Source organism: Ascaphus truei, chromosome 4 (genome assembly GCF_040206685.1).
Source record: "Ascaphus truei isolate aAscTru1 chromosome 4, aAscTru1.hap1, whole genome shotgun sequence".
Classification (NCBI taxonomy): domain Eukaryota; kingdom Metazoa; phylum Chordata; class Amphibia; order Anura; family Ascaphidae; genus Ascaphus; species Ascaphus truei.
This window is the reverse complement of record NC_134486.1, coordinates 5,075,242-5,097,261: the sequence shown is the minus strand read 5'-3', so window position 1 is coordinate 5,097,261 and position 22,020 is coordinate 5,075,242. Positions and strand designations below refer to the sequence as shown.

The 22,020-nt window shown below is 49.3% G+C and overlaps 2 protein-coding genes across 2 annotated transcripts in view; both read right to left on the bottom strand.

Annotated features, from left to right (window-relative positions):
* ZNF512 (zinc finger protein 512) overlaps positions 1–22,020 on the bottom strand; it is a 478,050-nt gene that overhangs the window by 183,882 nt on the left and 272,148 nt on the right. The window lies entirely within an intron of this gene.
* The window catches only part of LOC142491842 (extracellular calcium-sensing receptor-like), a 55,375-nt gene that overhangs the window by 29,640 nt on the left and 3,715 nt on the right, over positions 1–22,020 (bottom strand). The gene's annotated exons all lie outside the window — the stretch shown is intronic.

The window sequence follows — 22,020 nt, the reverse complement described above, 5'->3', positions numbered from 1 at the left end:
CCGGATCGCTGCAAAAGTTCTCCGCAGACTGAGCCTCACCAGCCTCAACTCTCCTCACAGCCTGCCAACTCTTTCTCGGCACAGGTGATCGGGAAACACTGCCCGACCGCTGAAATGGCACCGTCATCGCTCCGGTTGCTCCGCTACTCCCGCCAGAAGTGACGTCATCGCCGGAACCGGAAACTCCACCATCTTGAGATGGATCCCCAAGCGGGACCTCTTCCTCCAGAACGACGTCAGGAAGTTCCGCGGCCTTCTGTCGCTCCGCTGATGCCGCCGTTGAAGCCTGGTAAGAACAAGGGCTGCTCTTACCGCTTCTAATTGTACAGGTGGGTCGACCCTCACCGCTGAATCCGCCGGTCCCAGGAATAGAAGGACTCCGTCTTTCGGCCCTCCGCTCCTCTGGTGACACTCTGTCCCGCTCACCGATACTCCCAGTAAGTGGCAATTTCCTTCCATTACCACCACAGGGTACTGCTGCGGATCGAATCACCGCACCAGACGACACTCTGGGTTCCTCAACGGAGGAAACCGCTCCCCCTCTGCTTGGGATCACCGTTCGCGGCGACCGCCGTTTGATCTCTCGGTCAATGCACTGACCGACCGCTCTCTTCTCCTCGGGCTCAGCCGTAGCGACCCGCTCCGACCCCCATTCTCCGGGATCCGCACCTTCCCGCCACAGCGCACCCGGGAGCTCGGCTGGCGGCATAGCCGTATTCCCCGCGAGTTCAACAGTCTGAAGGGGCACGAACGTGGGCATAGGCCACAAGTACTGCATACCACATTGCGGGCAGCGCGCCGCTGTACCAACAGTGCCTCCGGGTAGCCTGCACTGCAAGCAGAGACACACAACAGTCTCTGTGCCCGCCACCCTGATCACCAGGAAGCCTCCTGGCACCGAATATGGCTGAGTGGAGATCATGGTATTTGCTTCTTGTGGGCAGGCCATTGTCACAGTAGGAGGCACTCGCAGCAGTGGTCTGTTCAGTGTGCTGGCTCCGCGTGACTGACAAGCAGTGGTTGAATTGCCAACCACTCCCCTGGTTAGCTCCACCCTCATCTGACAAAGCTGGAAACCACCCCCACTAGTAGCAATTATGGGCGGGTCCCACAGCTTTATTGAATGTCCAGCAATTAAGGTTGTACCTTTCACAGTCCTGGAGGGCGCGGCTCCAGTTTTCGCACCACTATCCCCGACAGGGCGGGGTTCCTGCCTTGGCGCCAATCCCGGCCAATTTCTTGCAAAATCCTTTTCTTTCCAGCGGACAGCACTATTTGCAGGGACTACTTTTTGCAACAGCACCACCGGCTCACCAACTCCTTGCTCCGCAGAATTCGCGCCCACGAAGCTTAATTGGCGACCACTCCCCCTGGTTTAGATTAGGGGAGGGTCCCACAATTTAATCGGGCAGCCCAGTACTGGGGCTGAATTAGTCACTGTCCATGAAGACGCGGCCGCAACTTTCGCGCCATACCCCCCATCAGGGCGGGGTTTCCCAGTTGGCGCCACTCCTGGCCAACTCTCTGCACATTTTGCATTTGCAGAATTCTCTGCCACGGGCCCACGCGGTCTCCCTGGAAAGCAGGAACCGCCATTTTGACTTGCATTGACATTAATAGGAGTAACTGAGGTAGCTTCTGATGTGTTGTGCGCTGACTGGCAAGCAATTCCACCACTCTCCCCACACATTACTACAATGTCCTCCTCACTATCATCCGGAGTAATACTCCGCGGCCCTAGACAGGACAAGAACGGCACGGCCACAGCCTTAGCGCCACTCCACAGCATGCTTGCAAAAGTACTTTCTGCCGCTTGCTCTTCACCCGCACACATGCCATGTGCGTTCTCTCCATTAGCCTCCGTCCGCCATCTTGGACCTTCCGCCCCGCGCGGATCCTAAATTCTTGCGGTCGTCATTCTTTCACTGTACTTAGAATAATTGTACATGGAGCTCCTCTCTGCGGGGCAGCTGCCACACCAGTACAATAAAGATTGTCTTGATGCACCACCTTGTGTACCTAATGTAGGCTGGACTCGTGTTTGCACTACCTCAGGCTAGGCTCACTCTCTCTGTGTCTGCTGTATCTCCTTCCTCCCAGTCTTTGCTCCCTTCGGTAAGTGGTCTGGAATGGGCTAGAGTACTCTGGCTCTTCCATGCAGTACTTGGGTGTCTACCTACAGTTGGATAGCCCAGCGCAGACCCTCTCCAGAATTCCTGACCTCCTTAACAGACTATCCCTTCAGGCATCCTACCACTAGCACTACCTCAAGGTGACAAGGACAGCTATAGCCCGGCTCCAAACCCCCAACTCCTTTCAGGCCCCCTAGGTCGTCCCTGCGAGCTGACAATACTCCGTCAGCCCCCTGACTACCCCTAGGCTCCGTCCCAACGCAGCACAAAGTGGCAGCAGACACTCTCCCTGTTTCCAAGTGTGCCTAGCAAAAGCCTGTCCTGTTGACAGGTCATCTCAGCAGCGCCTCCAAATGTAATGGATTTTCTGGCCTAGCCTGACCCACCCAATCTCACATTGGCCCCTGTGGTATAACCGGCCCCCATTACATGGTAGTGTCTGGTAGTGCACCTGTTGGCAACAGGACTCCTGAGTCTCCTGCATGATGGTATTCGGGGATTGTCAACCCAGACAGGCACTGAGGTAGTGTGTGCAAGTCCTACCTATATCCAGTGCAGCGCCTCCACCTCATCAGGATCCCAGCGTCCGCTTGTGGATGGTCCTGGTGAGGAACTCCTCTGTGGTGCAGCCCTCTGTGTAATCACTCCACACTTACACACGAGGGTATGATTGAACAAAGACATCTTTATAGACGGTTCAGGCAGACTGCCCCTCATAGCGGTCGTACTCAGCTGCTCATGATTAGCTGTGCTTCCCTTTAAAAGGTATTGCCTTCCCAATCTGGGGATTCCCTCTCCCCTCAGGGAGATCTTCCCTGTGCCAGGTCCCTGGTCACAGTTTAGGCTCTTTTAGCCAAATGTCTCTGCACAACTCATGGACCACTAGTTATAGCACTAGTGAGCCATCTCCTCCCAAGTCTCAACGCAGACTTGCTCCTTACTCCAACACTAACTTTTGGGCAGTGCTGTGCCTTATGTATCCTCAGGGGGCAGGCACAACTCTGACATCACTAACTGTGGACTCAGAGTATGTGGCCACTCCCATCCATACATAGGGCACCTCACCAGGGTATGAGGGCAAACCTCCATAATTACTGCTTGCATTCCTGCAACTTACCAGGCTTACTGCCAGCAGAAGAGAAAGCTGTAAGCCATTTTACAGCATGGCTACATATATATCCAGAAGGTCTCCCTAAGACATAACCTCCTGAATCTATCCCCCCCAATAAGGGACAATGACACACACTCTAAGCCCCTAATGGTCAGAGAAGCAGGATCCTTATTATGACAAGATGAAAAATGTTTAGAAAGACTATGGGCTAGATTTCCCGTTGATGATATTGCGCCTGTGCTCTAGGAACCTAGTACTCATAGGGCGAGTGGTCCTCCCTACATATTGGGGACCACAAGAGCACGATAATAGATATTTACAAAGGTGGAAAGACAGATGATTCTGCCTTTCACATCATGTTCCTTCTGATTAGAGAAGGAACCAAATTTATTTCCGGCTACTAGATGTTTACATGTGAGATATCTTTTACGTCCACATGAAAAATTGCCGGAAGGACGGCTAGAATCAAGTGAATTCTCACCCGCAATGGCTCTCAGCCGACAAGGGGCCACAATGTTATATTTCTAGCCTTTTTGTACGTGACTGGAATAGAGGTAGTAAAATAGGTCCCAAAAAAGGGTCATTCCTGAGAATATTCCAATGGTTATTCAGCACTTTTTTAATTTTATATGCAGATTGGTCATACTTGGTAATAAATCTGGGACAAATAACTTGATTCTATCCCATTTCGTTAGTACCAACAACCTTAGGAGGATGTGGATTGACCTTTAACTTAGAGTTAACAAGAAGTACATCCCTACTGATGTTTTTGACCTCACTGAAGACTCTGGTGACAGACTCTTTGTTGTACCCTTTTTCAATAAATTTAGTAACCAATTCTTGTCCCTGAGTTTCAAAGTCTTGCTGAGAAGAGCAGTTTCTCTTTATCTGGTAAAACTGACTTTTTGGAATATTCTCCAGACATTTTTTGTGATGGTTACTCGACGCATGGAGATAACCATTAACAGATATTTCCTTGAAATGAGTTTTTGTAAATATATGACCCTCATCACCATCTTTAACAAAAAGTACGAGATCTAAAAATGTAATCTGTTTGGGCTGAATTTCAAATGTAAATTTTAAGTCCATCTCGTTAGAATTAAAGGACTGAAGGATATTAACAAGTTCTAATTCCTCACCTTCCCAGATGATGATGATGTCATCTATGAAACGACCATAGAACACGAGGCCCGCCCCCAGTCTAGCATTGGCGCATACATGTAGGTCCCTCCAAAACCCCATGTACAGGTTCGCATAGCTGGGCGAAAACCGCGTTCCCATGGCCGTTCCACAGATCTGCAAATAAAAATCCCTTTCAAACAGAAAGTAGTTATGCTGTAATATAAACAATATGCTGGAGAGTATAAAAACGTTTTGACCTCAATGTACTGAGGGATCTTTATCCAAAAAGTAGTTTACCGCCACTACCCCCCTGCGATGTTCTATACACGTATATAGTGAAGAAACATCGCAGGTTGCCCAGATAGGAGGACTTCCAATGGATGTCTTTGACAGAGTCGATGACGTGCAGCGTGTCTCTCAGATATGATCTAAGTGTAGACACATATGGATGTAAAAAAATGGTGAACATATTGGGACATGCTTGACGTCATCGACTCGATCCCCGACACTATTGGTCTCCCCGGTGGACAGTCAAGGCTCTTATGGATCTTGGGAAGGTGGTAGAATATAGGAATCCTAGGGTGCTCTATGTACAGGAATTTAAATTCAGACATAGTGATAATAGCACTATCTCTTGCTTTTACCAGATGTTCGTGGTACAGAGATTGATATTCAATAGTAGGATCATCACTGAGAGTGATATAGAATGTTTCATCCTGAATAACCTTTTTGCTTCCTGCAGATAGAGCTCCCTATCCTGAATAACAATACCACCGCCCTTGTCGGCTAGACGGATTACAATATGATCTTGAGTTCGAAACTCTTTCAGGGCTCCCAATTCAACAGGTGAAATGTTCCTCGTAGTCACCGGTGTAGCACAGAGCTGCTCTAAATCATTCAGCACCATAGAGTAAAAAGTCTCAACAAAACTACCCTTGGACTGGTAGGGAAAAAATAGGGACTTGGGTTCAACAGGTGAACATTTAGTAGTCGGTTCTAAATAAGAACCAGATGGATGAAGAGTTAGGTGGGAATCAGCGAGACCAGCAATAGGGTTGGTACCCGCCGAATCCACAAGCAACTCAACTCCTCTGGTGGAGTTGTCTCTCAAATCCCCAATGGGGTCTTGTTCCATCAGAAGGGACGTTAATGCTTGAATACAAGTTTCTTCCTGTGTATTAAAAAAGTGATATGTGACCCTTCCCTGAGATGATTCATGGCAAAATAACGGTTTAAAGTTATTTTACGTATACATTTATTTAAATCCATGAAGAGTTCGAATTTATCAGGGACTGAAGAGGGAGAAAATGAAACGCCTTTCGCCAAGAGAGATATCTGCTGAGAGGATAATGTATGAGATGAAAGGTTAAATATACCGTATTTTTGTGGTTCCTCCTTCAGCGATTTATAACTTTTCTCTCTTTGGCAACGCTGCCCTGCTCTTGTTCCTCTGAACTTCGCCTTCTTCTTCGATTTTGATCTTGTTTGGACCCTTGGTGTTGTTGTTTCCCCCAAAGTGGGTATGATTTTGTCCTCTGCATACCCTCGCTTTGGGCCCGGTCTAAAAAAGAAGAAGAAGCAGAAGCCGAGGAGCAAGAAGCAATGGCAGACTCCGCTACAGTTATATATTGCGGGATCTTATTACCATCACAAGTCATTAATTTGGGTCTAATTGCTCTCTTATCATCACCCTGAATTAATTCTTCATGGTCAAATGTAATAGATTCATCCAGTTGAAGTTGTGAAAACCTATTCTCAGTGGGGCACATGTGAATCAAATTAGTATGTGCATTGGTATCTTCATATGTCACACAAATCCTTTCCTCCCCAGTCTTGTCTAGGACTGTGGATGAATGGAGTCGCTGTTCTCTACTAAATACCTGGGTAGGCTTTGACGCAACGGTTTTAGAGCCAGTGCCCCCAGTAGGGTTAGAATTAGCTCCTTTCTTGTAGTTCTTTGTGTCTCTCCCCTGCGAGGGAAATCTCCGGGAGTTTTTCCTCCAATTAGTGACCCTACCATTAGCACAGTCTTCTTCATCTCTAAGTGATTTAGTGTTTTTCCTATTAATGATTATGTGTGATTTTGATACAGTATATGGTGGGGGGGGGGGGGGGGTCCAAGGTATTTGCAGATGGTTAGAAATTTGAAATTCAATCCTCTAGATGGTTGGTATATTTGAATGTAACAAGTTTATTTTTAGTATATTTCCTCTTTGTTAGTTGTTATCCGCACGCTTAGGTGTATTATATGTTGCCCTGCATGTAGATCACTCCAAAGGCTCCTTTCAAGTCAAATCCCGTCTTTTTCGAGTTCAAACAATAAGTCCAGTAGTTGCTGGCCGCAATGTTTGTCCGCGCTTTGTCCACGCTCAATGCGGCCCGTCATGTTAAAAAGTCGCAGTCACGTGACGAAACGCATCAGGGAGCGGAATTACCTCACAACGCATGCGCATGACGGGCCGCATCGAGCGCGGACAAACATTGCGGCCAGCAGTTACAGGACTTATTGTTTGAACTCGAAAAAGACCGGATTGGACTGTTGAAAGGAGCCTTTGGAATCCTGCACCAGCCACCATCTTCCAGCAGCTTCAAGTGCCGCTTGAGCTGGAAGCCCCCCCGAAGGACTAGACTTTGACTTCAGGTCGTCCGGACTGCCTGAAGAATGGAGAAAAAGATTAAGGGGTCACTTAGAAGACAGGCGGGATGTTTTCTCTACTGGTGAAATGGATGTGGGGTGCAGCCGCAGTGCCCAGCACACTCTCCGGATGAATGACACGACCCCCTTTCGTGAGCGCTCCCGGCGTATAGCCCCTAGGGACGTCGACGATGTACGGGCCGTGATTCATGAGATGGAGGAGGCGGGGATCATCACGGAGTCAAGAAGCCCCTACGCGTCTCCCATCGTGGTGTTGAGGAAAAAGAATGGGACTGTGAGATTACCGGACCTTGAATAATCGCACGATCCCTGACCAGTATAACCTTCCTCGTATAGAAGAGATCCTGAATGCCCTCAATGTGAGCAAATGGTTCAGTGTGCTAGATCTAAGGTCTGTGTACTACCAGGTGCCCATGAGCCCCGAGGATCAAGAGAAGACTGCCTTCATCTGTCCGTTGGAGTTCTATCAATTCACTCGCATGCCACAAGGCATTTGTGGAGCGTGGGCCACCTTTCAACGGCTGATGGGGAAAACCTTGAGGGACTTGAACCCCAGAGAATGTTTGGTGTATCTGGACATCATCATCGTCTTCGGCAGAACACTGGAGGAACATGAGACCCAACTCCTAAAGGTACTCGATCGTCTAGCCCGAGAAGGACTCAAGTTGTCCTTGGATAAATGCCAATTCTGTAGGACCTCAGTGACCTACGTAGGACACATCGTGTCCGCCGAGGGAATAGCCACCGACCCTGGCAAGATAGAAGCCATGGTAAGCTGGCCACGACCCGACAACGTGGTCGAATTGCACTCTTTCTTGGGGTTCTGCGGATACTATCGTAGATTTGTGGAAGGGTATTCTCGTCGAGCCAAAGCCTTCAAGTCTTCTCAAAATATATCCAGAAGACACAGGGCAAAAGGCAACCCCCGCACGACAGCCCTTCGGGGACAAGTGGACTATGGAGTGTGAACAGGCCTTCCTGGACCTGAAGCAGAGTCTGACGGCTGCCCCGGTCTTAGCATATGCCGACCCCGAGCAACCCTATATTAACATGTGGACGCAAGTCTCAGCGGACTAGGGGCAGTACTGCATCAGAAACACCAAGAGGGGTTACGACCCGTAGCCTACATCAGTCGCAGCCTGACGCCCAGTGAGCAAAACTATCCCATGCATAAACTTGAGTTTCTCGCCTTAAAGTGGGCCATCGTGGATAAGCTCCATGACTACCTCTATGGGATCACCTTTGAAGTGCGAACGGACAATAGCCCCCTCACATCTATCATGACTTCCGCTAAGCTGGACGCGGCTGGTCATCGGTGGTTAGCCGCACTCTTAAACTACAATTTCACCCTGAAGTACAAACCAGGCCCTCGGAATGTGGGAGCCGATGCCCTATCCAGACGACCGGGGTTGATCGCCACCCCCGACGACGATCAATGGGAAGAAATCCCCGGCCCCGGGATGCGGGCCCTGTGCTGCACCGCAGCTATAGTCAAGGATCAAGTAGCGTTCTCAGAATTAAGGGTGGCGGACTCTCTAGGGTGTGCGTCCAAAGCCATCCCAGCTGCATACCGGGACCCCAGCGGCATGGACATCACCCCTGACAAGATCATATCCTGGAAAGATATGGTGCGTTATCAGGTTCGCGACCCGATAGCCGGCGCCATCCGCCACGCTATCCAGAGAAACCGTACTGAGCTACTCAAACACACCCCTGGCGATGTGGGGGGTATTCTGATGAGAGAAGCAGATACATTTGAGATACGGGACAATTTATTGTACCGAGTGGTGGAGTATCATAATCATCCAAGTAAGAGGCAGCTGGTTCTACCTAAAATGCTACAATACTTGGTGTTGCGGTCATTACATGATGAACATGGCCATTTGGGCGTCGACAAAACCTTTGGATTGGTGAGGGATCGATTCTTCTGGCCAAAAATGAGGGAGGCCATGGAGCATCATTGTCAACGGTGTAGCCGGTGCATCCAACGCAAAACACTTCCCAAAAGAGCCGCCCCAATGGGCCATATGAAAAGTACAGGTCCCATGGACTTAGTATGCATGGACTTCCTGTATATTGAACCGGATAGCCGGGGAATCTGCAATGTGCTGGTCATCACAGATCATTACACGCGGTATGCGCAAGCCTTTCCGACAAAAGACCAAAAAGCCATCACGGTAGCTAAGTGTCACGGTTGTGCTCGCCACAAACCTGGGTCGGACCGCGAGGCTGAGGTGGGGTTGTAAAAGCACCGACCTTAGACCGCGCAGGCTGATCCGGATTGCGCAGTTCGTTGTCGTACATCGCAGGATCAGGATAGGAGAAGACAGCGTCGTCGTTGTACAAGCCAGGGTCAGGGCTGGAGATATCAGGATAAACATTGTTCAAGCAAGAGTTCGGCAACATGTAGTCAGGAGAGCCCCGCTTCAGCTTAGGAGCGCGGGGTTGGGCTCTGCGCGAGCGACGGCCATGACCCATGGTGCTGGTCACAGGTGATGGTAAGCAGACCAGCGTAGCACACCGCTTTGCTCCACGGGCGAACCAGTGCTACAGCGCAAGAGTCCTGAGCGGCCTGGGGAATCCTCTGTAACAGCGCAGGAACCAGGACACGGCCTCTCTAGATTAGGGAAAGAGTAGGCCCCAGGAACCAGGAAGCTATAGAAAGACAGGGAAACCACCGCTGCAGTGCAGGAATCCAAGAAGCTGAAGGACGCAGGGACGAAACCTCCGCTTCAGTGCAGGAATCCAGGAGGCTGAAGGACGCAGGGACGAAACCTCTGCTTCAGCACAGGGGAACAGGAAGCTGAAGGACGCAGGACGGGACCTCCGCTTCAGCACAGGAGAACAAGCGGAAGCTTGAAGGAAGCTGAAGGACGCAGGGTGGAACCTCCGCTTCAGCACGGGAGAACAAGCGGGAGCTTGAAGGAAGCTGAAGGACGCAGGGCGGAACCTCCGTATCAGCATGGGAGAACAAGCGAGGGCTTGTGGCAGAACGATAGTGACATCCAGTAAGGACTATGCTCGGCAGGGAGCATTGTGGGAACATAGTACTTAAGGGCCAGTGGACCAATCCTCGGCGGGGGGTGTGAACGTACAGCTCCAATGAGTGCATACAAGGCTGGATTGCAGTGATAGGTTGCACAGCTGCAGTAGATACCAGAGGGAGTGTGTGGCAGTATAGCTTTGGTGAGTGAATCCAGGCTGCAGTAATATCAGGTGACGTGTTCCAGAACTGCACCGGTCTGCAAGGTAAGGCAACCAGTAAACCGCGGAGCGGATTCCTTACACTAAGGTGCTTTGGGAAAAATAATTCTAACATTATGGGCTTCTCCACCGACTACATTCGGATCAGGGTAGAGACTTTGAGGGCAAACTTATCCGGGAATTACTAAAGATCTTGCGTATCACCAAATCACGAACCAACCCGTACCACCCTGAAGGGGACGCCATGCCCAAACGGTTCAATCGCACCTTACTGGACATGCTGGGAACCTTAACGGGGGTGCAAAAGACTGAGTGGAGTAGACATGTGGAAACGCTAGTACACGCCTACAACTGTACCAGACACGAATCTACCGGATTTTCGCCCTACTTCCTGATGTTCGGAAGAGAAGTCCGACTGCCAGTAGACATACGGCTGAGGGTCTCCACTGATGGAGTTCATAATGCCACTCATTTCAAATATGTCCAGAGACTACAAGAGAACCTGCAACAGGCCTATCAGCAAGCTGAAAGATCTACGGAAAAGCTGAATGCTGGTAATAAGAGACGCTATGACCACAAAGTCAAACATCGGGACATTCAGCCTGGAGATGGGGTACTTCTCCGTAACTTAGGAGTACCGAGAAAACACAAGTTGGCTGACGGGTGGAGAGAAGGAGTTTATGAAGTAGAGTCGCAGATGCCTGGCCCCCCGGTCTACCGTATTAAGGATTCGGAGGGCTGGGTAAAGGTGTGGCACAGAAATCACTTGCTTCCTATTCCGCAAGTGAGGGAGGATGAGCCCGAACTACCAGCTTCTCCCTTGGATGGAGAAACGATCCAGGGTGAGTGTGGTCCCGAGACTGACAATAATATGGCCTATGAAGACCCCCAGGAGGGACCCTCTCAAAGGGGCCCTCTGACGCAGTGAGCATCTCCCGGTGGAGCTACGGGTAAAGGGCTCGGTAAGCAATTGCCCAATACCGTGGATCTCGAGAATTCTACTTTGGACCCGCAGAGTCCATGTTTTGTGCCTTTCAATGATCATGTAGAGACTGTAACCCCCACAAGGGAAGAGGCTGAGCCTCAGGACTATAATAGTCATTCTCCCGAGAGAGTGACCGAAGAGCAATTACGACGAAGTCAAAGAGTTTGGCAACCTCCAATGAGGATGACCTATGATCAGTTTGGGGCACCCCATCATGAGGCTCAGCAGAGGGCTCGTAATAGAGTAAAATAAGTTATTGTTATGTTCTGTGAGATGTATAACCTTATATAGAGTATGAAATGTATCGGCGTACGTATTCATGCATTTTTTATTATATAATCGTTGTGCCACAGGGGGGAGGATGTAGCCAGGTCTCCCAGGTTACTCTTATCTCTGCATGTTGGGAGTATAAGGAAGGTTGCAGCGTGCAAGGAGTGCTTCGGTACGCTGGAGGCTCCCCAGTGACCTGAATAGAGGGCGCCGCCATGTTGGTGCTCGCACATGCGCGGTGAGCCGTGGAGGTGGTGAGGACGTAGAAGGTTGCGCATGCACAGCAAGAAGGTTGCAAGCCCGCAAGAGAGGAGTGGCTCCTATAGGGTGGAAGCGCACGGGACTACGAGTCCCAGCAGTCATAGCGAGTCCAGGTGACTTCAGGGAGCCAATAGGGCAGCCAGGATCTTGGGAGGAAAGGTTAGAAGGTTGCGTAGGGGAGCACGCCAGGCAGAACTGAGCGGGAGGAGGAAGGAGAATGAGCTCTACGTGTAGGGAGGCCAGCAACCCCTACACTAGGCCATATACCCCAGCCCAGTTAGGCCCTGAACCCCCGTAGAGTGGAGCGGAAGTAGGGACCGGCCACTAGATAGGACACAGTCCCCTTTAGTGTCGGTGGGAGAAGTGTATATTAAGAGACTGTTGCCATATCCAGCCAGAGGTTTGGGCTCAAACCTCGACCGCACAGCAGCAGCCGACCGGGTGGGATCGCCCCGGGAGGTATCCTGGGAAGTCATCCGTCGTCTGATCCTTTGTGAAGTTCCTTGGCAGGCCCGAGCGCAGGAGCGCTCGGCAGGTAACATCAGCAAGTGCACCAACTATATACATATATCTGAACATAGTGGCTGCGCAGTCACACACATATATCTCACCTCGAGGGTGGGGAACATTACGTGCAGGCACTGGACACAGTAAAAGGGGGTTGCGTCCTGCGAGACGCCGTAGCATTGTGTCTCCGCTAGGGAGGAACACCGGTTGATTTATGCAAGGTTATGGTTATGATAGTAAAGTCATTGGTTGTTTTACATGCTGTGTGTGTGGAGTGATATATTATTGTCCTGTGAGGAACAACTTCCACTCTGCTGGGAGCCATCACAGGTGGAGGCGCTGCACCAAGTACAAGTGCATGTTCTTTTGGATTCCCTGTTGAGAGTTCAGCCTGTGACCTGACCACTGTTCCTGTGCCGCCTGCCTTGACCCCAAACTGTATCCTAACCTTGCACCTGTGCCGCCTGCCTTGACCCCTGCCTGAATCACAATCATGACCACTCTAACAGGACTCTGGCCTCTGGCTCTGGTTGGGGATCATATACCCCTCCCTCAGTTCTGCGGGTCCGTTTCCTATCAGAGACGAACTCCGTCATGGGCCTCCTGTGTGGAGAGGTTATGTATGACGCTCTCTCGCAACATCATAATAATGAAATAAATTGCTTTTTGGGGTTTTCTTCCTTTGATAAATTCTGTACGGACTTTAAACAAGTTTAGCTGTTGAGAGACATTAATATATAAGGCTTTGTGTGATCTTTAATAAACTTAACCTGTGTGAGTAGATTATTAGACAAAAATATATCTAATATGCATTCATCACCTATAGGAAATATTGCTGTTTGGAGCTGACGTTCCTGGATATCCACCTCTCAGTTATCCAAAAATACCGATAAAACAGTAAGGGGCCTATTCTATAACCTCGATAAGCGACTTATCGGGGCCTTTTTGGCCAAAATGGCTACTGCTATTCAGTAAGCTTCGGGAGAAGCTGCTGAGAAGGCAGCGAGAGAGGACATAGAACAAAATGTGTTTTTCCTGCATCAGGTGGATACCGGGAGTCTCCAGCGCTGAAACCCTTTAATATCAGCACTGGAGGCCCCCGGCAGGAATCCCATGCAATAAAAATGCATTTACAGGCAATGTCATTACCTAAGCAAATGACCGCTAAGGCAATGAAGGGGTTAACTACCAGTACCATATTTATTGTGTTTAGCGGAGTTGGGTGAAGGTGGTATTGTGGTATTTGGCCCTTGGTGGGTGTTTAGGCCTTGCGGGGGATTGCAGTTGGAGTTAACCCCTTTACTACCTTTGCGGTTAACCGCCCTCCCCTCCCTACCCAACCAGTAGGTATAAACACCCACCAAGGGCCACATACCAACTTCACCCATCCTCGCTATCCACAATAAACATTCAAAAACACAATAACTCTACTACCCACCTCCTCTACCCCAAACAAACCACCAACCCCCCCCCCACACATACGCACACATACAGTAACCCTTTATTACTATAACGGTTATTAATCGCTATGTGTTGATTAAGGTGTTAGGGGCCATTAGATTGTATTTTTTCATTTACTCTTGCTGGCATCAGAGGACATGGACCTGGAGTAAGCTGATGAGGACACCCTTCATGATGGCAGGGATAAGTAGAACGTTTTATTTACATTATTTATGCTGGATATTATCCATATGTAGATAATTGTCATTTTATCCATTACTGTACTGTATGTGTTGGGGGGAGGGGTTGTTGGGGGTAGAGGAGGTGGGTAGTAGGGTTGTTGCCTTAGAGTCTAGCCGCTAAGGTAATGAAGCTGTTATAATAAAAATGTTAATTCTAGTGTATGTGAGCAGAGGTCTCTGGAGAAGAACCGCGTTGATTTGAGGTCCGGGGACCCCCTGCTTCTCATGATATAGGCCCTGATATGGGGTGGCGGTATCTCCTATGCATTTAAGTCTCACGGGAACATGATGCAAGACATTTAAATGCATAGCAGATACCGGCACCCCATAACGTGGCCTGTATCTTGGGAAGCAGTGTTCCCCGGACCTGAAATCAATGCAGTTCTGCTCCGGAGACCCCCTGCTCACCTATACTAATATTAACGTTTATATTAATGTAGCCATGTGTAAAATTGGTGTACAAATCTCTCTCTTACTGAGAAGTAACTCCTGTTAAAAAGGGCAGGGTTGCCAGTAGTCATCATGGAGGTTTGCCCTCAACCCCTGTGATGTGTAAGATAGTAGCAAAGGAAATGACAGCATGCTCTGTGTCCCCTGTTATTGACACAGAGGTGGGTCTTTCTGGAACCTATATATATTCCACACCACTTCCTAAAGTGTGTGTCAAGGGTCAGTCAAGGGTGTGACAGGTGATCCTGAGTTAAAGGTCTGCAGTGACAAGCTGAGTACACACTGTGTCCAGGGCTCTGGCACAGCTGGTGGTCTCCCTTAGGGGAGAGGTGGAAAGACCACTTGATTAAAGAGTCAGGAGGAACCTTGCAAATGGAGTACAACTACAAGATGTGCGGCTAAGTGTCAGCCGCTGTGATGGGCAGTCAGCCACACAACATGCTAATAAAGATGCCCATGAAAAGACCCTTTTTGCCTGTGAGTGAAGTTACTCAGGGAGAAGGTGCACCCAGGGGTTCCCTTCCAGAAACTCCTCCCTGCTATCGTGGGGATCTGGATGGGATGGAGGCGCTGTACCGACCGTGAGTAGAACTCAGCACACTACCTCAGATGCCTGTCATGGTGAAATCCCCATTACCAACCCGAGGGAGACTTAGGAGTCCTGTTGCCAGCAGGTGTACCACATCACACAGACATGTAACTGGGGCAGTTTTCTCACATAGGGGTCAGGATCAGAAGGGCCCAGGGAAAACACCGTTACATTAAAATCTAGCGATCGGTGGAGATATATGCGCTGGCCAGATCGCAGTAGGTCGCCGGGTGAGCCCTTTTGAGAGAGGCGGGCGAACATCACGTCGCTGGCTACTCGCCAGTTTGGGGCATTTTTCGATCGCAGGTATTCGAGGCTTTCTGAATACCGTGATACCAACGCTCAGAAATCTGGCGGCACAGCAATTATTTCAATGAAGGCTTATAGAATAGGCCCCTAAAAGGGGAACAGGTAGAAAAAAGGCAGTGCACTGCCTAGAAAAAAGGAGGAGGCTCACGGAATCAAAAACAGGCATTTGTTTCATTAAAAGAACAGACAAGGGTCCCCCATAGCTACAGCTTTCACAACACCTTGAGAAAGGGCATAGAGCCCAAAACGCGTAGGTGGATACCTCCTGTAGCTATGGGGGACCTTTGTCTGTTCTTTTAATTAAATAAATGCTTTTTATTTTGCTTCCGTGAGCCTCCTCCTGTTTTTCTAGGCAGTGCACTGCCTTTTTTCTACCTGTTCCTGCTCCTCACACTGGCGGACTACACGCTACTAATCCCTGCTGTGGAATACTTCCCTGGATCCTGGAATTCAAAAAGTGAGTTATATTTGGGGGTTGCCATACCCTTTATTCTCACTGTATGGGACAATGGTTGTACCATTATTCATTGGTGCCTGTGGCATTAAGTGCTGGTCCCTCAAACCCTATTAGGGGACTTTATTGTACATTACAGCTTATTGGGAGTTGTTCTATTGCTGACGCTTTGGCCACCCCCTGCTCTCACTTTGGAAAGCAAGGGGTTAACTGGACAGCGGTCCAGTAATGTGTTTTTACTCTGCTTCAGCATCCAAATGTGTATTCCCCTGTAAATGTGTTTTGTCCCCATTCCAGTGTTTGCACCAACACATACACTGGGATTGATGCGGGGGGGAAAGGGTTAATAGTCAAGGAGTGATTATAGCCCTTTGTTCCATTTTACCGCCTTTGCAGGCTCTATTTTGCAGCTCTCCATAGGTCGCCATTGCAGCTCAATGCGATCCTATGGGGAAACTTGCGATTTCGGTCCATTTTCACCAGAAGACCTGCAGGTGGCGCCCGAGAGGAGGAGCGGCGGTTCCCCATTGTAAGTCATTGGAGCCATTAATTTCAATGGGGATTCCTCGATGCCGAGCTCCAGGAACGGGTTGGCAGCCATCCAAACCGCAGACCGCAGAAGCGGATACAATAAATGAAAAAGAGCTTTGATCACATTAGTTCAAGTTCAACGACAATTGGCGTGGGAAACTTAGGTTCTAGGGCAACCAGAAATAAAACTCTTTTTGCCCCTAGACCCTAGGAAACCCCACACACGACCATCACTGGGTCCGAGAATGAGGGACCCCCGTAAAGGGTCACGCTCGCCACGAGGGTCGTGCCATTGATTCTAATGGGAGCGGAGGTCCCTTTGAATCCTATGGCGGCGCCGGCCATATTGATGGCGGGAAAGCCGCGTAGCTTTAAAACGGCTATGTCCGAAAGGGTAAAAAGTGTAAGCCCATATCTCCGGTTCTGTGAGGACCAGAGGGTTGGAATTTGGGTCGCATGTAGTCACTGTTCCGGCATGACTGCATGGCCATTTCCAGCCCTTTCCGATCAACCAGACGGAGTATGGGCAAATGTAAAAAAATTGTGGTTTTCCTATAGACTTCAATGGCAGAGTTGCTCCATTGAAAGCTTATAGCGGCGGAGCCCATTGACTTCAATGGCGGAGTTGCTCCATTGAAAGCCTATAGCAGCAGAGCCCGTTGATTTTAATGGGAGAGGAAAAGCAGAGATTTCTTTTAGCAAAAGCGGAGAATCCTGCATTAAAGTTAATAGGGGATTTTACCTTGTTTTTTGTACAGTCTCGGCCAGCTTAAATCTAAAGCGGCTGCCGCCGCAGTTTAAAAACAGCTGCGGGCAGCGCGCGGTTATCTTCGGCCGTTTTCGGACGGTTTTTCCGCGCCTTGGGCGCTTTCAATAGTTAGCGCCGGAGCTCTTTCTGAGTGGGGGTGGGAACAGGGGTTGCGGGAGGAGGGTGGTTTACCTTGTTTGAATGGAGCCGAGTTTCTCCACGAGGACCTGGGACCCATTACCTGCACAATTTTCCCTGTGCCGAACCCGGGAGCTGTTGCAGCAGTTGCCCGTTTCATCCCGGCCAAAATGACGCCGGCCTGTTCACAGGCTGTTGCCTGGTCTGCTTCCTGCTCATGTGCTGAGCTGTGGGCGTGTGGACAGTGTTGTTCTCCGGCAGTGTGGAGCCTCAGGAGCAGTGCTTCTCTGCAGTGTGGAGCTTCCAGAGGCAGAGCTGTGCCACCTCTCTCCCAGACTTCAGAGTGGATAGTAACATTGTGCTAAAGGCTCATGTGTATCAGCCTTGCTGTAAGTAGGGTTTTAATTTTAGCCCCACTGGATGCCATTGCTTTATAAGTGTCTCTTGCCCAACAATCAAGTGTTTGTTGTTTTTATATCAATTCATTGTATTAAATTGCTATCATTTCCTGCATACCTTATCAGTGATTTTTTGTTTTTAGTTGCACTATGATCTTTTTCTCTTTTTTTCTTCTATGTTGTCGTCTTATATGTTTGTTTGTTTGAGACTACATTGAAGATACTTCCTTGGAACTCATCCCAGCTGTATTGGACTTTATTCGGTCAGGCTATTATTTTTCATTTTTTTGAGGCGCCGGTTTATGTGTTTTTATTGTGTACATTGGTTTGTGTGACCTATCTTTTCTCCTGGCTGCCTCCACTCTAATATTTGAGTGTTTATACCTAGTATGTTAGTTGCTTAATTGTCACTAATTTTTATATATTATTAGCATTAGCGCTGTTCCCACTGCCCTTCCCCTTTATCCAGTATTAAAGGGGTTACACCCCATTTGGCCACCCCCTGCTCTCACTTGGAAAGCAAGGGGTTAACTGGACAGCGGTCCAGTAATGTGTTTTTACCCTGCTTCAGCATCCAAATGTATATTCCCTTGTAAATGTGTTTTGTCCCCATTCCAGTGTTTGCACCAACACATACACTGGGATTGATGTGGGAGGGAAAGGGTTAATAGTTAAGGAGTGATTATAGCCCTTTGTTCCATTTTCCTGCCATTGCAGGCTCCATTTTGCAGCTCTCCATAGGTCGCCATTGCAGCTCAATGCGATCCTATGGGGAAACTTGCGATTTCGGTCCATTTTCACCAGAAGACCTGCAGGTGGCGCCCGAAAGGAGGAGCAGCGGTTCCCCATTGTAAGTCAATGGAGACATTCATTTCAATGGGGATTCCTCGACGCTGACCTCCAGGAATGGGTTGGCAGCCATCCAAACTGCAGACCGCAGAAGCGGATACAATATCTGAAAAAGACCTTTGATCAAATTAGTTCAAGTTCAACGACAATTGGCGTGGGAAACTTAGGATCTAGGGCAACCAGAAATAAAATTATTTTTGCCCCTAGACCCTAGGAACCCCCACACACGACCATCACTGGGTCCGAGAATGAGGGACCCCCGTAAAGGGTCACGCTCACCACGAGGGTCGCGCCATTTATTCTAATGGGAGCGGAGGTCCCCTTGAATCCTATGGCGGCGCCGGCCATATTGATTCCAATGGGGAAAGCCGCGTAGCTTTAAAACGGCTAAGTCCGAAAAGGGTAAAAAGTGTAAGCCTATATCTCCGGTTCTGTGAGGACCAGAGGGTTGGGATATGGGTCACATGTAGTCACTGTTCCGGCATGACAGCATGGCCATTTCCAGCCCTCTTCGATCAACCAGACGGAGTATGGGCAAATGTAAAAACATTGTGGCACATTTCAGCCCGCTCAGACCCACAGAACGGATTATTTTAATATGTGTAGATATTAAAGAGTGTATTGTATTTTGGATCTGGTAGAAAAACCCACAGCCCATATGGTATGTTAATGCTCAGGGGGAAAGACAAGTGATATACAATAAACCCCTGATCAAAGACTCCCCCACCCTGCTTGTGTATGCTATCACAAAAGAAAGCAGGACGTGGGTACTTCCTGATAAGTGTTGTGTTTCACACCCTGGCACAAAGGGTTTCTTGGCCAAAGCAGAAATTCAGACGCCAGGCTTGTGGGAGGGGGGATAGGGAAATAAGCCCCTGATTTGAATAATATCCACCCAGTGGGCAGGTATTACGGTGCCCCTCAAGTGAGGTGGCAAGGAGGGATTGGGTGCAGATAATTGTTCTCCAATGAATTGCACTCAATGCCAAAGTATAGGAGTGGAACTCCATATAAACGAGTATAAGCTCTATACTCAGTGTCTTTCATGTCTTTTCGTGATGTCTTCATTTGAACCTGTATTGCTGAATGAATTGCCAATCCTGTATCCTGATGGCTTCATTTTCCAACCCTTAAGTAAGTGCTAATTCTTGTCTGTTATTTGTATAACTTGTGTGTTCACATTCTTTAAGGAATAAACTATATTTATTTTATCTAAGTCGTGTTCAATTCAACCCAGATATTTTGGTGTGTTTTATACCCTGTTACTAGCTACCGTGACAACGCTTAAATCTTCAAAGGACTTGTTTAATCTGATGCACTGGCGTTCTACACATCTATACCCTAAGAGGGGAACCAGCACACAGGGAGGAGCGCAGAAAAATAAACTCCCGCGTGAAATGCAGAGAGGTGAATGTGCTAGTGATAGAACAGGGTCACCAGGATAATCCTTCACACACAAAACACAACGCGTTTCGCGACCCTGTTCTCAGGCTGCCTATATCTCACTGCCAGCCCCTCCCTACCTGAGCTGCTTAATACCTGTTCTCAGGCTGCCTATACCTCACTGCCAGCCTCTCTCTACCTGAGCTGCTTAATGCCTGTTCTCAGGCTGCCTATATCTCACTGCCAGCCTCTCCCTACCTGAGCTTCTTAATACCTGTTCTCAGGCTGCCTATATCTCACTGCCATCCTCTCTCTACCTGAGCTGCTTAATGTCTGTTCTCAGGCTGCCTATGTCTCACTGCCAGCCTCTCTCTATCTGAGCTGCTTAATGCCTGTTCTCAGGCTGCCTATGTCTCACTGCCAGCCCCTCTCTACCTGAGCTGCTTAATGCCTGTTCCCAGGTTGCATATAACTCACTGCCAGCCCCTCTCTACCTGAGCTGCTTAATGCCTGTTCTCAGGCTGCCTATATCTCACTGCCAGCCTCTCTCTACCTGAGCTGCTTAATGCCTGTTCTCAGGCTGCCTATATCTCACTGCCAGACTCTCTCTACCTGAGTTGCTTAATGCCTGTTCTCAGGCTGCCTATATCTCACTGCCAGACTCTCTCTACCTGAGATGCTTAATGCCTGTTCTCAGGCTGCCTATATCTCGCTGCCAGCCCCTCTCTACCTGAGCTGCTTAATGCCTGTTCTCAGGCTTCTTATATCTCACTCCAGCCTCTCTCTACCTGAGCTGCTTAATGCCTGTTCTCAGGCTGCCTATATCTCACTGCCAGACTCTCTCTACCTGAGCTGCTTAATGCCTGTTCTCAGGCTGCCTATATCTCACTGCCAGCCTCTCTCTACCTGAGCTGCTTATTGCCTGTTCTCAGGCTGCCTGTATCTCACTGCCAGCCTCTCTCTACCTGAGCTGCTTAATACCTGTTCTCAGGCTGCCTGTAACTCACTGCCAGTCCCTCTCTACCTGAGCTGCTTAATACCTGTTCTCAGGCTGCCTATATCTCACTGCCAGCCTCTCTCTACCTGAGCTTCTTATTACCTGTTCTCAGGCTGCCTATATCTCACTCCTAGCCTTTCTCTAAATGAGCTTCTTAATAACTGTTCTCAGGCTGCCTATATCTCACTGCCAGTCCCTCTCTACCTGAGCTGCTTAATGCCTGTTCTCAGGCTGCCTATATCTCACTGCCAGCCTCTCCCTACCTGAGCTGCTTAATGCCTGTTCTCAGGCTGCCTATAACTCACTGCCATCCTCTCTCTACCTGAGCTGCTTAATACCTGTTCTCAGCCTGCCTATATCTCACTGCCAGCCCCTCTCTACCTGAGCTGCTTAATACCTGTTCTCAGGCTGCCTATATCTCACTGCCAGCCCCTCTCTACCTGAGCTGCCTATATCTCACTGCCAGCCTCTCTCTACCTGAGCTGCTTATTGCCTGTTCTCAGGCTGCCTGTATCTCACTGCCAGCCTCTCTCTACCTGAGCTGCTTAATACCTGTTCTCAGGCTGCCTGTAACTCACTGCCAGTCCCTCTCTACCTGAGCTGCTTAATACCTGTTCTCAGGCTGCCTATATCTCACTGCCAGCCTCTCTCTACCTGAGCTTCTTATTACCTGTTCTCAGGCTGCCTATATCTCACTCCTAGCCTTTCTCTAAATGAGCTTCTTAATAACTGTTCTCAGGCTGCCTGTAACTCACTGCCAGTCCCTCTCTACCTGAGCTGCTTAATACCTGGTCTCAGGCTGCCTATATCTCACTGCCAGTCCCTCTCTACCTGAGCTGCTTAATGCCTGTTCTCAGGCTGCCTATATCTCACTGCCAGCCTCTCCCTACCTGAGCTGCTTAATGCCTGTTCTCAGGCTGCCTATAACTCACTGCCATCCTCTCTCTACCTGAGCTGCTTAATACCTGTTCTCAGGCTGCCTATATCTCACTGCCAGCCTCTCTCTACCTGAGCTGCTTAATGCCTGTTCTCAGGCTGCCTATATCTCACTGCCAGCCTCTCCCTACCTGAGCTGCTTAATGCCTGTCCTCAGGCTGCCTATAACTCACTGCCAGCCTCTCTATACCTGAGCTGCCTAATACCTGTTCTCAGGCTGCCTATAACTCACTGCCAGCCCCTCTCTACCTGAGCTGCTTAATACCTGTTCTCAGGCTGCCTATATCTCACTGCCAGCCCCTCTCTAC